The 7,379-nt window shown below is 43.6% G+C and overlaps 1 non-coding gene across 1 annotated transcript; it reads left to right on the forward strand.

The window, feature by feature from the left end:
* The first annotated feature begins 1,630 nt into the window (after window positions 1-1,630).
* Window positions 1,631-1,737, forward strand: LOC120710969. The gene has a single exon (XR_005690134.1). It is a non-coding gene; the product is annotated as a small nucleolar RNA R71 (small nucleolar RNA).
* The last annotated feature ends 5,642 nt before the right edge of the window (window positions 1,738-7,379 follow it).

Genomic DNA, 7,379 nt, shown 5'->3' on the forward strand with positions numbered 1-7,379 from the left:
AGCTAGCTCTTGGTTTAGGGTCCGAAAAGCAGGACATTTCTCCATACCTGATTAGGTTGAGGTCGTTTCGTCCATACCTGGAGAAGTAGTAGCAGTCGATGACATCTTGTTCTTCTTGCGCCACACCTTCTTGGTCTTCTTTGGTGGCGTAGGCAGCGCAGGAACAGGATCCTCGGATGCTGGATAGATGATTTCTAGATCTTCCCATACTGTATTGGCGATGAAGTTAGGGATCTTCTGGTCGTCCTCCACTAGCTCGGTTGGTGGAGTATGAATCTCCCAATCCTCCCAAGCTGGCTTGGAAGGGGGATGATAATCTTGATCATCCCAACCTGACTCTGCCCATAGCCCTTGTTTCTCACTATCCTCATGAATCAGGAATACCTCTCTCTTGTTTTGGAATTTGAATTTCATGGTCTTTCCCATGATACGGAGGCTGATTCTTCCTCTCCCCACATCAATTCTGGCATTTGTATCCTTGAGGAATGGTCGCCCAAGTATGAGCGGAATCCCAAGATCTCCTTTCATATCAAGGACTACGAAGTCCACTAATATGTAGGTATTCTTGACTTTTACCTTTAACCTTTCCACAACTCCTTTTGGATTTCTTATCGTAGAATCCGCCAGTTGAACACACATAGTGGTAGGAGAAATTGATGGATAGCCTAGCTTCTCGAAAGTTACATTGGGCATGATGTTGATGCTGGCTCCAAGGTCACAAAGGGCGTGATCAAATTCATAATCAAATATTGAGCAGCTGATCACTGGGGTTCTGAGATCTTCTCTTATCGTGGCTTCTAACTCGCCCCACGCACCTCTTCTTGGGCGTGTGAGCTTCTCTGCATAGCTGAGGGGTGTCCCGCTAAGTGGCTCCTTCCACATAGCATTGATGACATTTACGCTCTCTAGAGTTGATTCGGGTTGCCCCGGAATCTTCCCTAATTCAGCAGCAGCTGTAGCAGCAGCTAGTTGAGCCAATTGAGTCTCTAGTGCCTTATTGAAACTCAGCTGGTTCTTCATAGCCGTGGAGAATCCATCCATCTTGGCATGGATAGTCTCCGTAGATTTGTCTATGGCGGCCAACTTCTTTTGAAGGGACTCATTAATCTTCGCTTGGCCGTAGACAAGATCTCTCAAGGTAGGCTGGTTAGGACCGAAAGAATTCGAATTCCCATTACCTCCTTGGTAGTATGGGCATGGTTGATTCCACCCCTGACCTCCTTGTGGACGAAACCCATTGCTGCCATTGAGGAATAGAGCTTCTTCTTGGGTTTCTGGGCAATTGTCACCTGAATGTCCAACATTCCCGCATACCTTGCACATCATGCAAGTTTCTAAGGCTTGAAGTGTTTGCATCTGAGCCTTATATTGGGAATAATCCTCAAATTTCTTGAGGAGGAGATCAATCTTCATAGCGAGCATGTCAGCCTCCTTGACGGAGTGCATACCTCGCTAGCGTGGTTGGAGGCGATCATCGCTCCAACCTTGGTTGGAAACCATCTTCTCGATCAATGATGTAGCTCTTTCAATGGTCAGCGAGAAGAAAGCTCCACCCGCAGCAGCATCCACATGATCACGGGATGACTGTGTCAACCCGTTGTAGAAGTTCTGTAGAATGAGCCAATTATCCATTCCATGGTGCGGACACGCCAGAATGTAGTCCTAAAGCCTCTCCCAAGCTTCCAGAATTGTCTCATTTGATGCCTGCTGGAAGTTCGAAATTCGACCACGAAGAGCATTGGTTTTGCCAGTCGGGAAGAACTTCGAGAGGAACGCCTTGGCACATTTGTCCCAAGTATCCACAGCAGCCTTGTTAGCATAAAACCACTGTTTCGCTCTCCACAAGAGAGAGAACGGAAACAGACGGAGCCGGATGGAATCTTGCGATACACCCTTGATAACAAAAGTACTACAGAGCTCCAGGAACTGCGGGAGATGAGCACTGGCATCCTCATTGGCCTTGCCACAGAAAGGGCTGGCCTGCACCATCGTAATGAGACCCGTCTTGATCTCGAAATTTTTCCCCTCCGGTGTTAACCTCGGGCTCGGACGGGACCTGGTTAGCGGACGGAGCAGAGTAATCACGGAGTGTCTTCTGGGCCATAGCTCTAGGAGCTGACGACAATGCGATGACTGGATCAACTGCCGAGAGTGATCTCCGAGGTGATACGAGACGAGCTCACGTCCTTCTCAGAAGTGACTCTGGATCGGAAGGAAAGTTTTACGGCAAGTCGAAACCGGTCATAAACTACCCTGTTTTCATATCAACAAAGGCAAGAAAACAAAGCCAAGTTAGCCTGTTTAGCAAGCGAATACCAATTTCAATTTTGTTCACAACTTTGTCTATATATTTCACTCTGTGCCTTCCCTGGCAACGGCGCCAAAAATGCTTGTTGGCGCCTACCAACGTCACTAGCGATGAAGTCCGTAGACGCCAATTTGGAGTAGCAGTATTTCATGAACCACGAATAAATCCGCAAGCGCACGGAATACCGCTGTAGCATTTTACCCGGGAGTATACCGGGGTGTCATTTATATTTCCGCAAAGAATGCGGTGAGTGAGAAGATATATAGATTAGTTGGTGAACTCTATCTAGATTGGATATTCTCATGCATAAATAGGGGTAAGATAATAACATGGTAGGAGGTAGTGTGACACACACACAAACTACCCTCTTGGATAAATAAAAGATAAAAGAAAGATAAAAGATGCTTTAGGTCGAGAGCAAGGTAAAAGTCAGACTCGAGTCAACCGTGCTAGGCTAGCTATATCTACACTTTCTCATTGGTTAGCTCGTCAAAGATTAAACTACACAACAGGGAGATCGCTATCGAAGCAATGGGAGGAGCCCGTATACCCCGGCGACTTTATGTACCTCCTCCCCCCCATACCGAACGTGGAGGATTACTCGGGCTCAGACAGGGTTGTCACCACCTGCCGGCTACCTATACAAACCGTGGGTATAGTTGACATCCAGCAACTCTTAGCTAATCTAGACACCATGTCTACACTAGTAAGGGATACTCTAGTGTCCCGCGCGGAGCCCCCCACCCTCCGGATGGATAGACATCATACTAGAGCAATCATACGAATACTAGAGCAGTTGATAGAGTTCTAAGAACAAAAGACTAACCATCTCTAGCACAGGGCGATCATGCAATGCAAGCATTGAATAATAACGCAACCATGACAAGAAGCATATACCCGATAACTCATAATATACTTCAAGAAGATATCGGTAACCATAGTCTAATTCTATTATAAATGACCGAATATTACAAGAGAGAGCTAGAGATGAACCCATACCAGAACTCTCGAGCAACTCCGGTGACTCGATGACCCTAGACTTCTCCTAAACTCCACTAAGCCTAAAGACTATGCAAGGAATGCAAGAGAGGAGATGAGAGGTGTGTGGTGTGTGTGTGTGTCCTATTCTCCACCCCTCCCCCTTGTATTTATAGCATGGAGCCACGGGGTGAAGCTTGCAGAACCATCTTCAGCAACCAGTGAGGAGATGACACGTGGCGAAGTTGAGGCGGTGGGGCCCACGGGCCAGGTCGGCCGACCAAGTAGGTCGGTCGGCCTGCCCAGGCCACCAACCGCCCCCATCTTCTTCCAACGGGCTGTCTTGGGCCTCCTTTTATCTAAATGCTGGGGTTTGCCTTGTCTTGACGGGTTTTGGTGTGGTTCTTGGGCTACACTTGGTCAAATTGAGCCTAAATCAGTGCTCTGATAATTTTTGTGATTTTATGTCGGGCCAAAGTGTGCTTGTAACCTGCAATTTAGCTTGAAAACACAACTTTCATATTCTAAAAGGTAAAGTGTGGTTTAGGGACTTTATTGGATAAGGATGCATGTAAGAAATGCAAACTCTCATGATTTTCTGATCAAGTTGACGCCTGGAAATGATCGTTAGTGAGCGTCAACAATAAGATCAAGAAAGAGTTCACAGCCGGATGTGAGAATTATTCGTGTATATGATGGTGGCTCTGGGAACTCCTCCCTAGGGGCAGAGAGGCTGTGAAAGGATGGATTCTCCATGGGTAGCGGGGGTAAAGATAGCAGAAAGAAAACTAAAGATGGTACGGGACAAATCCCGTAGGGTAGAGAAGCTTTTAAAGGATAGCTTCTCTATGGATAGCGGGGGTCAAGGTAGAAGAAAACAAAAGCAAAGGATACGAGGACGTCAAGGTACGAAGAAAGATACAACAACCGTTCCCCGGCAACGGCGCTAGAAAGCTTGTTGGGTATTTTAGTGCACGAATAAATCTGCAAGCACACGGATACCGTTGTAGCTTTCACCTCAGAGTATTCCAAGGGTTATCGAATCCACAGGGAACGTGTGTGCACACTCACTTCTATTCTAGTCGGTCCAAGGACACACCAAGATAGGTAGAAGGATAGAGAGGATTCCTAAGATATCACTATAGCTGAGTGAAAGGTCGATCTCTCGGGCACAATACTCGCTTCGGGCACCGGATTACATCTGGTCTGCCAGTCAACTCTGGCCTACAGCTCTACGCTATATCCAAACATGGAGGATTATAGAGGACCAATAGGACTGTCACCACCTATGGCCTACCACTAACAAACCGTGGGATATAAGGCAAATGATGGATAACCCCTAGCCTAGACACCATGTCTACGCTATTGATTACTACTACAATCTAACTACGTATGTCGACCCGTAGCAAACTATAGCACTATGTATAAATACAGAGCGATGAACCCGCGAGTAAGAGAACTGATCTCACTCAACTACAAGCACTACTAGCATATACTATACCAAGTAAAATACTAGAGATATTACAACCACATATTTTAGAACACAAGCATAGTAGTTATTACAAACGCACTTCAAACAGAACAATTCTTGGTCTGTCGGGTAACGTCCCGATACAACCACCGGTTCTCGGATCGAACAAGCATACCCCGCACGAAGTCGAGTCCAGAGATATTACAACCACATATTTTACAACACAAGCATAGTAGTTATTACAAACCAGTTCAAAGCATTATTACAGATCCAAACTCAGTAAATGTTATACAAGCCATAAGTTTAAAGTTCAGAGTTTAAAGCAGCGGAAAGAAAACACGACGGCTACAACACGTCGCAAAAGCATACCAAGCTAGCCCAAGCAAGGTATCACTCATCGAGGTCATTGCTGGCCGAAGACGGATCCCACTCTATGGACCAGCCAGGAGGAAAAGAGCAGGGCCAAGACAGACTAGCGATCTGGTCATCAAAACTCATACCTGAAAAATGTTTCAACAGCAAGGCTGAGTATTCTAATACTTAGCAAGACTTAACCGTCAACGGGTATACATAGCCCACCTAACTAGACTATGCAGGGTTCTGTGAGGCTCGGGTTTTCCTTTTGTTGAAAAGCAATAAAGAGTAGGTCCTTACTTCACATTTTAGCTTTCCATATTCTAGTTGATTAACCATTCTATGTAAGCAACTAATCCTATTCAACCATGGTAGAACTTTTAAGCAAACATCAAGATTGATCATAATAATATTACTCTTATTACTTTGTATGGCAAAGGGATCGAGCAGTCCCAAACCGTGAGAAGCGGACGATTCGAATCGAAATTTGTTAACCTGGCCAGGCAGACCTAACACACACGTTTGGAACACCGTCGGATCGTTCCCAAACAACCGTTTACCTTTCATTCCGACCTGTGGATAGTGTCACTCTCCCCGACTACAGGGCACCATCTTCCTCCCTGTAGCCGTGGTGTTACGCAACATAAACATAAATAAAAACCTATCTCTAAGAGAGAGTGAAAGGTATATCCACTCACCGGTCCGATCGGCTACTAGGCTTACCGCGTGCCATATTTACGGCATGTGGCTAGTACGTACAAAAACTTAACCACCGCTACCACACACCGCGACCTTAGCAGAATTTATCAACACAGATGGGGTCTCACACAAGGTCATGATATCGAACACGGCCTCGTCCGTCATCCTTATATTGATAGCAGAAAGTAAACAAGCAATTCCTATAGAGCTCGCGAGTGACAGGCAATCACTCGACTTTTACCGGTCCTAATAGCTTAACAATTATTCAAACTCAGGTCTAGTGTTCAATACATAGGTTCCTAGGATCATACATCTAGGGTTTCAATTCAAATCCTAAGAACTGTAAATGCACAAGTAAGTAATAACGATAAATTGTAATAATTTGAAATACTGGGTTATGTCCGGGGCTTGCCTTCTCGGTAGTCACTAGCTATATTAGCCTTGGGCTCTTCCGGATTTTGGTCTGGGTCTTCAGTCAGTACAGCAGCGTTCACCTGGACTTCTGGATCACCTCCTTCGGACTCCGGGATCAACTCGTACGTCCCGTCCGCTAGAGCAGTCGTATCTATATGTGATGCAAGAACAGTATTACACAAAGACACTTCACCATAAAGTTGTAGTCCAACATTTAGCAAACAAACATTCATATGGGCAAGCGTTGATAGGGTAGTTATTTAACAACGATTACTACACAAAACAACAAGATTAACTTCACAAAACAATTTGATTAAACTTACAAAGTATGCGTTAGTTAGATTATATAGCATATAAATCGTGGTTTGCAAAGAATTGAGTAACTCAGTATACAAAAATCATTTAAATGCAAAAAAATTACTTCAAACAGGTAGTATATAGAGCAATCTACCCTGATAATTTCATGCCATTTCAAGGAGCCAATTTTTCAGAATAAATCATTCACTCAGACAACACCTAGAATAAGATTTAATTCTACATGTTAAACTAGAGCAAAACAGAATATATAAATTTAAAAGAACACCAACACAGTGTTAACTAAGCTGCTGTAAATTTTTCATGATTTTATCTGCAAATAATAAATTCTGATAAAAAGAACAAAACTAGCATTAACACATCAAGATTCATTTTTAACTTCTGTTCTATAGATGATCAGTTGTTCAAACTTTATAGACAAGCTGAGATATTCAAAATGAACATTCAGAAATATTTTCATGATTTATCATGAATGGAAACTATTTACCATAATTAAATTCTACTTAATAAGCATTAAATCAAAGAAATAGCCAAACAGATCGAAAATTTTCCAAACTTTGGCAACAGCAAGGTTTTAGTATCCTGTGATCATGGAAAAAATTTCACAAATAAAACTTTATCATTTCTACCAGCACAAATAAATTAACAAAACTAGTAAATTTAGGAATCTTAAATCTTTGACCCAGTTAGAGATGTCAAAAAGATTTCAAATTTTTACCAGGCACTAGAAATACTGCAAGACACAAGCTAGACAAAAATCACATAAAGTTACTGAGTAGAACTCATGGAACAAATAAAACTTATTTATTCTATTCTTTTTCTTGGATTAAAATACAGACC

This window comes from Panicum virgatum, chromosome 5K (assembly GCF_016808335.1).
Source record: "Panicum virgatum strain AP13 chromosome 5K, P.virgatum_v5, whole genome shotgun sequence".
Classification (NCBI taxonomy): domain Eukaryota; kingdom Viridiplantae; phylum Streptophyta; class Magnoliopsida; order Poales; family Poaceae; genus Panicum; species Panicum virgatum.